Source organism: Panthera uncia (genome assembly GCF_023721935.1).
Source record: "Panthera uncia isolate 11264 chromosome E2 unlocalized genomic scaffold, Puncia_PCG_1.0 HiC_scaffold_19, whole genome shotgun sequence".
Classification (NCBI taxonomy): domain Eukaryota; kingdom Metazoa; phylum Chordata; class Mammalia; order Carnivora; family Felidae; genus Panthera; species Panthera uncia.
In genome coordinates, this window is record NW_026057588.1 from 5,870,253 (window position 1) to 5,883,206 (window position 12,954).

The window sequence follows — 12,954 nt, forward strand, 5'->3', positions numbered from 1 at the left end:
GGGGCAGAGAGAGAGGGAGACACAGAATCGGAAACAGGCTCCAGGCTCCGAGCCATCAGCCCAGAGCCCGACGCGGGGCTCGAACTCACGGACCGCGAGATCGTGACCTGGCTGAAGTCGGACGCTTAACCGACTGCGCCACCCAGGCGCCCCAACTAAAATGTAATTCTATGCTGTCCACTACCCTCTCCAGTCCAACCTGTCCATTTCTCCCTGAAAATGTTTCCACAAGCTCATCTCCCATGCTCCCAAACATCGTACTTCACATGACTGACTCCCGCCCCTCTGGTATGACATGTACACAATTATACCTGGCTCCCCAAAGCTTTACTTGCTGACTTTATTTTCCCTCCAGCACTATTCTCTGCAGTGTCACTGATGACCTGGTCCATTTTCATGCTCTTTCTGGTTTTATTTTTAAGATTAAAATTTTTTTTAAGTAACTCTACAAACAACATGGGGCTCAAACTTACAACCCTGAGATCAAGAGTCACATACTCCACTGACTGAGCCAGCCAGGCACCCATTCATGCTCCTGTCCTTATAATTCCATGTCTACTTCACTTCTGGGAAATTTACTGTGACAAATTTAATGGACACGCTCAAAGCCTTCTCAATGATATCCGGATTGTTTCAGGACCCGGATATTACACTGCATAATTTCTGAATTCTTTCACTGCAAGCGTTTAGCACAACTTCAATCACATGAATACTTAAAGATAACTATGTTTCATTACGAATACTATTGCAACTTACTGCTTAATTGAAGAAGATGCTCAATATGTAATGTTTACCATTCTTGGGTTAGCCTCTCATCATTGTACCGGGGACTCTGAGAGTGAGGAATGACCTACCAAATGAGTATCACCGAAACACTTACAATTTATATCTTACTCATAGAATGAGGGGACTTTATATTCTTTGTCCAGGAGAAGCAAACTGTGGATACCCTGGGGTCACGACTCATGAGCAGAAAGGGGCTGAAAGATGGGAAACAGAGAGTGAATCCTGAAGCAGTGATCCAGAGAACCCAACTGGGATTTTCAAAAAGACCCAAAATACTATTAAAGATAGAAGAAAGGTGTTTAAGCAGACAAAGGGGCTCATCAGGAGAAAAATGGTTTTGGTGGCTGTGGACACAGGGGATGATGTGGCAGAGACATTGGTCTGATGAATCTGTTGGACCTCCTGCTTGTGCCATGATGAAAACCACGCAGCCACTGGCCCAGAGCACAAGCCCCAAATATAACACATCAGGGAATGATAACAACGCTGCATACAATGAGTCCCCAGCTTTGTCACAACAAACAGCTGAACAGTATCCAAACATTTTCCTGTTTGTGATGTTTTTGTTGCTCAAAGTATGGGATACTACTCAAAAATATGGGATACAGCGTGTTTATCAGTATTTGCAAGACTCAGCACAGGACAAGTGAAGGGACAAGGCACTTGAGAGCTTTCCCTTAAGCGCTGCCCATCTGGAGTTCCAGACGCTGATCGTGATGGCCTGAAAGACACTTGAGAGGCAGGTCGCACCAGTGGACACACCCCTGGCTACGCCCTGAACATAAGGGAAAAATTTACATCCAAAATCACTGAACATGTTATACCACCCAAAAGATGACACTGTATGGTGTATTCCAAGAGAGAACAGGACCAAAATGTTGGCTACAATCAGCTTCTTGAAAACCAAATCTGTGGGCCTTGGCCTACACCCAGTGAAAGAAAGGAGGTCACAGTGGTAAAGAAGAGAGAAGTTCCCCAGGATTCCAAGCACAGTCTGCACTAAGAAGATCACTCCTACTGCCAGATCCCTGGTCGCCATGCTATGTGTCCTCAGTGACTGATACTGTCTTCTGGGCTAGAGGATCCTGCGTGGGAATAAGAGGCAGGGGCCACATGAATCATGTCAGCTGAAATCCAATATTCTCCACTCACCAACACTTCCTACTTTCAAATAATTACTTAAAGTTCTTCAGTCATTTGAGGTCTTCCAAGAGATGCATGAACAACCATTACAGAACACATAGTATGTGTGAATCACTGTTATAACGACCACCCAGATGGTCACTTCTGATTTCTCACAAATACATGAGGCAGGCATCATTGCAATCCTTAGAAAGATGAGGACCACAAGAGCAGAGACGTTAAGTGCTCTCTCTGAATTTATTCACAATTGAGGGGCAGAGTAGGAATTGGAACCTGGGGGGCTGGTAACAGTGTATTTAATCCATAATATAAAAAATACTACTTAGCTGGATTCTTCAAATAAACCAGATCTAAATTAGTTTTCTGTCTGCACATGGTCATTTCAATTTATAATGGTGTTATTTTATTTTAAATTTTTGACAAGTTTCTACTTATTTATGAAGTATTTTTCAATAGGTAAACATTAACTGTAAATCCCACCCTAGAGATCTCAGTAAACCGTAGATGCACAGACTGTAGAACTACAATGCTGCAGGTTCCTGCCCCGTGACAACCTGGAATTAATGAATGTGAGAGGGCTCAATATTGGAAACGCAACAGAAAGAATCATTTGCTTTCATTCCAAAAACAAAAGTGCAATACCACAAGACATAGGAGCTCTGTAAGTACTGTCTGATTAAATTGTGTGCATTAGAAACAAAATTAGTACTGTCTTCAATGTATGCACACACACACACGCACAATTAATGCCTGAGTTAAATAAAATTAGTAGCAACACAGCAAGCTTTGTCAAAGATACTGAAATACAAGACACATGGAAAAAGATGTTAAGGCAAGAACTTTGTATATTGTATAAGTGAAATAATCTGGAATCTGGATTGGTATTATATTATGTTGGTATAATAATATTTAAAATTCATTTTTTATTTTAGAGAGAGAAAGAGAGTATATGTGTGGGAAAGAGGGTAAAGGGTGAGAGACACAGAGAGAACCTTAAACACGCCCCGTGCTCAGCACCAAACTCAATGCGTGGCACCATCCATGACCCTAGGATCATGACCTGAACTGAAACTAGGAGTCGGACAATCAACCAACTGAGCTACCCAGCTGCCCCAGGATTATAATATTTTGAGGCAGCAGAAGTATCACAAGATGCATTTGAGCCTAAAAATCTTGCCCTGAAACCTAAGTTATATTTTACTTAAAAGTTGTTTCCCTGACATCACTGGTAAAAGGCTCTCCATAATCAATTGAGATACAATTCTTTAATCTTTTAAGGCATCACAGATGTAGAGTTAGAGAAAACATTTTGATTCTAGCAACTGTGATCAGATACACTTTTTCTGCACACAACCAGATGATTACTATACATGCATCCAACTATTTAGTACAAATATGGATGTGTTGTAAGTGCACCTTAGAACCTGACAATTATGCCTACAGTTCATTAAAATAGACTGAACAACATACTGATTCCACAAATACAGCCCTTAAGCACATTAAAAATCAGATTTCATGACCATTTGGGTGAAAACACATACTCACTGTCAGTGAGGACTACCCTACATGCCTTAGGAGCCATCAGGGTTGGGTGTAGGTCTAGGACCCCATCTCTCTATACCAGCTCAGCTCCTGGCTCAGGAGGTAATCCAGCTTCCCGTGTGGCTTTGGCACTGAGCCAGATTCAAACGCAGAAAACCCCCTTTGTTCAATCTGGTCACTTACCTGGACTCCTAACACAGTTCCTTCCCTTACAGAGTCTACCTCTCAGATGAACACAGAGAAAACCCACCTACTTCTTCCTGCTGCCTGCATGATGGGCTCTGTGTGATGGTCAGAGAAGTGAGTACGTGTGCAAGATGGGCAGCTGGGCCCTGAGATGTGTTTATTACTGTGTGACGGCCCCCTCCACTCACAATGGCAATTAGCATTTCACCTGAAGCGGCACTGACAGTGACAGGCTTGGGACCTGAGAATATTTTTGCAAACTTTCTCCCCACTGGCCAGTTACCAAGAACAACTACAAGTTTCTAGCTAGCACCTCTAGAAACCACTGGTGTGTGGGAAAGGACGCAAATCCTGAAAGAAAGAAGAAGCCTGGGCAGGAGAGCACCATGGGCCCAGAACAGAGAGCACCGGACAGGAGAGCGGGCATGAGTGAGACACGGAGTCCAGGTCAAGGGCTGGGGTGAAAGGGTTAAGAGAGAGAAGTAAAGGTTTTCAAGTTATAAACACATGACCTCTCAGGGGAAGAAAGGACATGGCATCTGACCTGGTAATCAGTATTAGTCTGAGAAAGACTTTTTTTTTTTTTAAGTTTATTTATTTTTATTTTTTTTAATTTTTTAACGGTTTTTTTAATTTATTTTTAAGACAGAGAGAGACAGAGCATGAACAGGGTAGGGTCAGAGAGAGAGGGAGACACAGAATCGGAAGCAGGCTCCAGGCTCTGAGCCATCAGCCCAGAGCCCGACGCGGGGCTCGAACTCACGGACCGCGAGATTGTGACCTGAGCTGAAGTCGGACGCTTAACCGACTGAGCCACCCAGGTGCCCCATTAAGTTTATTTATTTTTAGAGAGGGAGAGAGCGAGCAAGTGGGGGAGGACCAGAGAGAGACAGAGAGAGAGAGAGAGAGAGAGAGAGAGAGAGAATCCCAAGCAGGCACTAGGCTGACAGCACAGAGCCTGAAGCGGGGCTCAGTCTCTCAAACCCCAAGATCGTGACCTGAGCCAAAATCAAGAGTTGGATGCTTAGCCCACTAAACCACCCAGGTGCCCCAGACTTTTTCCCTTTGATCTTCAAATCTCTAGGCCTCTTTGTTATTATCTGGAAAAACCATACTTTGCAAAGAGGCCTATTTTATGCCATTAAAATACCCATACCTTTATGGATTGCATTGTGTCCCATCAAAATGAAATGTGCTAGGGGCTAGCCTGGGTGGCTCAGTAGGTTGAGTGTCCAACTTCAGTTCAGGTCATGATCTCACAGTTCGTGGGTTCGAGCCCTGTGTCAGGCTCTGTGCTGACAGCTCAGAACCTGGGGTTGGCTTCACGGATTCTGTGTGTGTGTCTCTCTCTTTGCCCCTCACCCACTCACACCCTGGCTCTCAAAATAAATAAATGTTTAAAAACAAAAGCAAAACCAAAACAAACAAAAAATTAAAATGAATGTACCGAAGTCTTATCCCCTGGTAGCTCAGAATATCTAAAGAATACGACCTTCTTTAGAAATGGAATCACTGCAGATGATATGAGTTAAGATGAGATCACACTGGAGAAGGGTACACCTAATCCAACATGACTGGCATCCACAAAAAAGGGAAAATTTAGGGGCTCCAGGGTGACTCATCGGTTAAGTGACCAACTCTTGATTTCCGCTCGGGTTGTGACCTCATGGTTCATGAGATGGAGCCCCAAGACAGGTTCTGTGCTGACAGTGTGGAGCCTGCTTGGGATGCTCTCTCTCCCTCTCTCTGCTCCTTCCCTGTGTGCTTGCTCACTCTCTCGCTCTCTCTCTCTCCTTCTCCCTCTCCCTCTCTCAAAATAAATTAATAAACATTTTTAAAAAACAAAAAGGGGAAATTTAGAGGCAGACATGCACACAGGGTGAACACCACATGAAGTTATGATTCCACAAGTCAAGGAAGCAGAAGCTGGGAAAGTGGCCTGGAGCAGACCCCCCAGGACCTTCACAGGGTGCACGGGCCTGAGGACACTTTGATCTTGGACGTTTAGCCTCTAGAATGACCAGACAATACACTTCTGTTGTTTCAGCCACTCCGTATAAGGTCCTTGTTATGACAACCAAAGCAACTGTCACACCTTCCCTTCTACCTGCCTCCCCACAGGCAGACGGACATGAACGCAGAAAAGGCCACCTTTCCATGTCCTTTGCCACAGCGGGGATTCGAACACAAACAGCTCTGATCTGAAGGTCATACCATGGGTTTCTCCTCTCCTGTCTTCAGAGACACTGCCCTCCTAGAAACATCTCAAATCCTGCTACAGCACTGGGGACCGGACTGTACCAAGATCCTCCAACAAAACTCAGGCACAGTAACCCCTTTTACCTCCCCGTGGGTCAGAGTATGACGTAGATTTACATTTTCTACTTTACATTTTCGGTTCAACTGTTCAAAATGAACAGTGACCATTTAATAAAAGGTAGAGGGTATCCGGATGGTGGAATCTTGCATGTTACAGCCATTTGGAAGGTCAAGTTCGCAGGTATGCAGAGAATGTGAGGATGTGCGAAAATGGTGAAGTCATCCCATCTCAAGAACCACCGAGACCATCCTCATGTGCACAAAGCAACGTGACCAATTATCCACTTCCCACCATGTGTGGAAGAGCCAACATTTAACTCTTTTTTTTTTAATTAGGAAATATCACTATGTTTTCCCAATGATATAGGAATATTGTACATTATTCCCCCCAAATACAGAGAAACTTAAAGCTCTTAGAACCCTACCCAGATAATCACTATCAATATTTTTTTTCATTCAACGCTTTAAATGTGAAACAAGGAGGGTTCTGATAACATGAGTCATTAATCATTTCCACTGAATAAACAATGTTTCGGGAATTCAGGATCTATTTCTACTGGCAAAATGATACCACTTTCATACACCTCCAGACAAACTCTCAACCAATTTGTAGGAGAAAGTAGGGGGTCAAGGTTCTGAGACTGCAGATACATCCAAATGTTTGGCCTTTTCTTATTGAATGAATGAATGAATGAATGAATAAATAGGAAAAAAGGAATGTTTCAATCTTATAAATCCATACCCCTTTTCCTGCTGTGCTCCTGAACATACTATGGACATGAACTCTCCTGTGCTTCTAACCCAGGCCTGCTCCCCACTCACTTGTGAGCATTCTTCCCCCCCCCCCATTATTTCCCCTCATCCCCACAGAGACCAGCGGGTGCTATACTCTCAATTTCGAGGCACAGCTTGTCCCCTTGTTCCATCAGGGACCCTCAGTGCCCTGGGACCACACCAAACGCTTCACCTCCTCCCGAACATTTCTAACCCCTGACTCTCACTCCCACCCTCCCCTCCTGGCACCTGCTTCTCCTGAGCCCCCTTTGCCCAATGCTCTACTTCTTACCCAAAACAGCCACATCCCACACACTCAAAGTTCCCCACCACACTCCCCACTTCCAGTGGCAAAGCTCAGAGTACTTTTTCAATGTCGAACACATTAAATGTTGCCATTGTGGCCTGTGGTGAGGAGTCCAAAGGGCAATTAGGATCCTCTTGTCTTGCCTCACAGGACTGGAGATATGCATGAAACTTTCGTCTCCGAAAATGTTACTGGGCCATGTGAGTGACTGTGGGTGAGTGAGACATGTCATCTTGGTGGGTGTGTGCCTCGTGAATGCATCAGAAACATGGACATCTGCATGGGGTGAGTGTGCATGTGAGGGAGTGAGAAAAGGACTTATTTCAGTACATATTTCAGTGTTTCAATCTGTAAGTGTGCATGTATACGTTTGCACACAATCTGAGTAAACACTGTGTGTGCATTTGTGTGTTTGGAGATGGGTTGTCAAACTGCTCTCTTCCCTGATGTGTCAACTAGGGTGTGAGTACAGAAGAATTAACCACACCCAAAGGGAGGTGTGGCCTTTGCCTCTGCTGCAGGGAGAGACCTCTTGAGTGTTTAATGTCCTGCCCCACGGAAGTGTCTTGGCTCAGAGGCTTCTCCACCAGACTGCCTAACAATGGGATTTACAATGGGCCTTTAGGCCAAAAGTATCATGTCAGCTCTGGAAGGGCTGGAGATGAAAGGTATCAGCTCACCTTGGGGACATAATGGGGACTAAGGTCAGCCATACAGAAGGTAAATGGAACAGCTGTACTAAAAACTCTGGGCACCAAGCCCTGGGTGAGCCTCCATTGTTGGCAATACTCCATGTTTGGCAATAGTCCATGTTAACTCAACTCAACCCCAGAAAGTAACACTCCATGACTCCACAGAGAGAGGACAATGAGGGGATCCACACTGGGTACATTTCCTGGACTCTGCCCCATGCATCTCTTCCCCATCCTATGTTCATCTGTTCACTTTCCCTGTAATAAACCACAACAGTGAGGAGAATGTTCTCGATGAGTTCTGTGAGTCCCTCTAGAGACCTACGGAAACTGAGTGAGGTTTGGGGAACCTCCAAACCTGCTGCTGGTGTCAGCTGTGAGTGTGGTCTTGTGTGGACCGTGGTCCCTCTAACTTCTCAGCTGGAATAAAATGCTCAGGGGGAAGGGATGGTAGACATAGGCCAAACGGTGACTTCTCTATTGGAAAGCCTCAAGAATCTATTTTGGCTCTTAACTTTAGGTTTCTTCACTCATTACATACTCAGTGAATGCTCCCTAACGAAATTTCAGCATAAGTCTAGAGAACTCTGCTAACCATTCACTGCAGCTGAACTAAGGAAGTAGCACTGGCTTCTCTGATCGTTCAAAGAATGGTACAATCTGCCTGTTAAACTGGTTCTTTCACTTGTGACAGACATTTCATGGACATCTGTCTTGATGGATTGTTGGTTTGTTTGGACTTCCTCACACAGTTGGGATTGAGACACTATTTTTCCATAAAATTTCTCTATCATCATTTCCAAGGCAACTTGTATTTAGCTCTACTAATGAGTCCAATCATTTCTAAGATAAATGACTCATGTCAAGTTTTCGCTTTTACTCTTCTGTCACTGGACACTGTTTTTAGTTACTTTCTCTGAAATCATTTATCTTGAATACTTCAAAAATGATGCAGCTCAGGGGTTGAAGACTACCACTCAATTTGATTTGGGGTAGAGAACTTCTGAAGGAAGCAGTGAATCCAGTGAGATACACCTGTTCTGCTGTCTCCCGTGAGTCAGACCTCAGGATTTCCTCTCTCTTTCCTAGGAGAACCTGTCAGCCTTTAGAGATCATGAAAAAATAAAAGGGTCGATTTGAAGATATTCAGAAGGAACTTTTAATTGGTCCTGGTAAGTACCAACTGGGAAAATGTTTTTTCATGAAGATTCTCAGCTCCACAAGTCTGAACTGTAACTGTGTCTATAGGAGAAATGGTCATTGCACTTCCAGGGGAGGTGAGGTCACAAATTCACAAACCTTTGTCTGAGTCTGGCTGCCTCTTGCAGACATGAACTGGCTGTCGTGACCTCCACACAGAACCAACTGTCCTGACAACAGGAAATATTCCAGTGAATATTTGTATTTCAGTCTAAGAGGCAGAGTTCTTAGGAAATGAAATCTGAATAAGTACTTGTGTAACCAAAAGGATTCTTCTGGGGTAGAAACAGATCCAATGGCTGATCTAGAGGAGGGGGAGGAATAATTTCCTCAGTAAGGAACTGAGAAAGTAAAGACATGGGTGTCCTAGTCCCTACACCCATTCCTGATCCCTCCTAATATAATGAAATTCTTACCAAGAATGATCGTTGGTGAATGATACTAGTGATAATAAAATGGGTTTTCATAGCTGCTCAAACACTGTAGTTAAGAAATTGATGTGCTGTTCACATTCCCTTACAAAAACCATGGGCTACATTCACTGTATTATGAGAGATGTACCTATAATGCCTTCATGCTTATAATAAAAAGTACAACAAAACTATCAGAATAACCTCACTTTGTGCAGAAACCATGTATCTGAATTTATTTCTGGAATAAAGAAAGTGTGTTGTAAAACTCTAGTTCTGGGTTTGTGAGACACTTGAAACAGTTATTGTGTCTCTACTGAAAACATGTGCACTTTCGGTGCTCTAAAGGTTACCATGAGACTGCTTTCCTGCTTCAAGTTAGGGAAGCAGCATTTGGGGAAAAGTGAACTCACTCATTATGGTTTCAGAAAACACTTGGGAGGACCTAATGCATGTATATTATTCTCTCTGATTTAACTACATTCTAACCTCAATCCCAAGCTCACTACTCACTTCACTATGATCAACTTCTACTGTGCATAAAATGTCACATTCCATGTTACGTATGTCTCTTGTAGTTTACCGCACTGCACAAATTCTGCCCCATAGCTAATAGTTACACTAACTTGTGCATTAAAAAACTACGGAGTATGTGATCTGAAATAAGTAATTATTTGGCGTCTGGCCTGCCATGTTTTATCACATATTAGTGTTTCATGCATCGTGATTTAGGAACAAAGTGACATTGTTCCCTAATGTCCATTGTATCTGTGCTCCAGCAGGACAGCAAACAAGGCTTTCTGCTGCCAAAGTTAAGAGTGACACAATCTTGTGTTGATAAAATCCAACTTGTGCAAGGGCAGGTTACTTTAGGATGATGCTGTGATTAATGGATCTGTGTTTTAGTGGAATCCTCAAAACTTCATTCATATGTCACACTGAATTATACAACAAGTAATTAAATAGAAATGGAAACCTGTTACAAACAAAACTCCCAACGATGTAAACTACAATATCAAGGTCTAAACCTAAAGAGAGAGGTGAATTATGTCAAGGCACAGCTGACATAGTTGGTTAGTGGACCACAGTGGTCAGAGCACAGTCTATGAAAACTTCACTGTCAACTTCTGGTCCCCACTCTGGGGTGAATTTAGACAGATTGCTCGATTGCTCAACCTCTGCGTACCAAAATTCTCATTTTCTGTACAATGAAAATTATGCAATGCCAATGCGTACCTCATTCAGATATTAAGACCTACCAAAATACCAGAGGTACAGCATGATAGGACGATTCATGCAAAGTAATGTTGTATAAATATTTTAATTTGAACTCTTGGAATCTCCTTAACAATAACCACAAAAACTTAATTATTTCTCAATGAAAATCTTGGACTTTATTTGATATGATTAATATTGTCCACACGACGAGTGCTCAGGCAGGCTCTTCAAGCTCTCAAGATGATGATCAGTCACTGGGAACTGACTGATTGGCATCAAAGCATTTGCCAATAGGAATGGTCCACTTAGTACAGACCATACAGGGATTCCAGGCACTTTCTCTCTTCCTTACTGCCATCTTTTCCTTTTCTACCTTCATTACAGATTCAGGTCCATGGTTCTGATCTGCAAGTACCTGTTGGCACCCACTTTCTGACCATTCTCCTTAAAGGTGTTCGAAGACAAAAACAGCGAAACACTTCCTCAATGCTTCGGAATGTAACTTTGTTTTCTATCCACGCAATGTTGACAGAGCGTTTCCAATGGCACCACTGGCCTCCTAAGCATCTCCAGCCATTCTGATCAGCTCAAGTAATGACAGGCTTCACATTTTCTCTTTAATATTTAAATCCGTAATAGATTCAGAATTGATTTATCCCATGATGTATCTAATGATTCACATTGTGCTTTTTCCAATGTAGATAGCAAATTTCAGTTTTCTGAAAATGTTGTATTAAGCATATACTAAGCTGACTTTTCCATGGAATAACCTGGTACTTCTCTCCATCTCCTCCTGCCTCTTTAAGTCTCTGGCAATCCCACAGGAGCAAACCACCAAAGTTGCTCTTGTTGTCAACATTTTCAATGAGTCTTTTGTTCACAAGAATGACTGTTGCTCTAATATAAAGGAAAATGTGTTGAATGGCAAAATAGCTTCTAGGGATTTGGCAATAGTAATACTATTCTTATCACAGACAATAGTTGGAATCCTGGGCAATGTCTCTCTTCTTCACCATTATCTATTACCACACTGAAGGCAGGTTGAGACCCACAGAATTGGTTCTGAAGCACCTGATTGTATCCAACTCCTTGGGCATTCTCTCTAAAGGAGCTGCCCATGCATTGGCAGCTCTGGGATTGAAATATTTCTTCGATTATTTGGGATGTAAACTTCTTTCATAAGTTCAGAAAGTGGGCAGGAGGGTGTTCATTAGCAGCACCTGCCTCTTGAGTGTCTTCCAGACCATCATGATCAGCCCCATGAACTCCTGTTTGAAGGAGCTTAAAGTCAAAGCCCCAAAGTACATTGGCTTCTCCATTTCCCTCTGTTGGATCATGTGCCTGATAGCAAATTTTATCATTCTTCTGTATGCGTTGTATGTGTCTGGGAAACGGAAGAGCAGAACATCACAAAGAAAAGGGATTTTGGATACTGTTCTACGTTCAATCATGAGACAATCACAGTTTCCGTATATGCAGTGTTGATAGTATTTCCTGAAGCTTCCTTGTGTGGGCTTACAATCTGGGCCAGTGACTCCATGATTTTCTTCCTGCACAGACATAAGCAGCGGGTCCAGCACATTCGAAGCACTAATGTCTCCCCCAGATCCTCTGCTAAGTCCAGAGCCACCCAGAGCACCCACATCCTGGTGAGCACCTTTGTGTCTTTTTACATCATATCCTCTATCTCTCATGTTTATATTGCTTTTATTTATAATCCCACATGGTGGTTAATAAACACCTCTGCCCTAACTTCTATATGTTTTCCAACTGTCAGCCCCTTTCTGCTTATGAGACGAGTTCCTACTATAACCGGCATCTGCTTTGTGAGGGTAAGAAACACAAAATCCCCTACTCTTACCAGAAAAATGTAAATGCTATGTTTTTGGATAAAACTCAATTGTTTATTCTCATCAGACACAAAAAGTCAATACAGAATCCTAAAGAGAAGACACATATCTTTCTAAGGTGGAGCCTATAAGTATTTGGGATCCTCAGATGCCTGAATGTGGACACTACATAAGCATAGTCAAGGTGAATGAATCAGGGTAGCCTCATGTGGCGAATAAGTTTAAGAATTCTCTGAGCTTGCAACAATGGGTTAACAAGGCTTAGGATGGAAAGCCACCAGAGGGCAAAAGTGCCCCCAGCATAGAACAAAGCAGAGAGAGGAAGCCACTGTCACAGGACAAAAGCATCTGAGACCAGGAATAGGCAGAAAGCCACTGCAGCAGAGCTAATTAGCGAGAAAAATGCCTTGTTCACCCTGAGGTAGCATGCCCTATCTTAGCCCCTAGAAAAAATAAGATAAACAGACAAGGTGCCTGGTGCCTGCAATAAACGGCCTGTCTACTCAATGCCAGGACTTTGATTTGTC

The 12,954-nt window shown here is 43.1% G+C and overlaps 2 pseudogenes; one reads left to right on the plus strand and one right to left on the minus strand.

Annotated features, from left to right (window-relative positions):
• Window positions 1-161: 161 nt before the first annotated feature.
• On the minus strand, window positions 162-1,867 carry LOC125915544 (vomeronasal type-1 receptor 4-like; annotated as a pseudogene).
• A 4,242-nt stretch (window positions 1,868-6,109) lies between these two features.
• On the plus strand, window positions 6,110-12,521 carry LOC125916115 (vomeronasal type-1 receptor 4-like; annotated as a pseudogene).
• The last annotated feature ends 433 nt before the right edge of the window (window positions 12,522-12,954 follow it).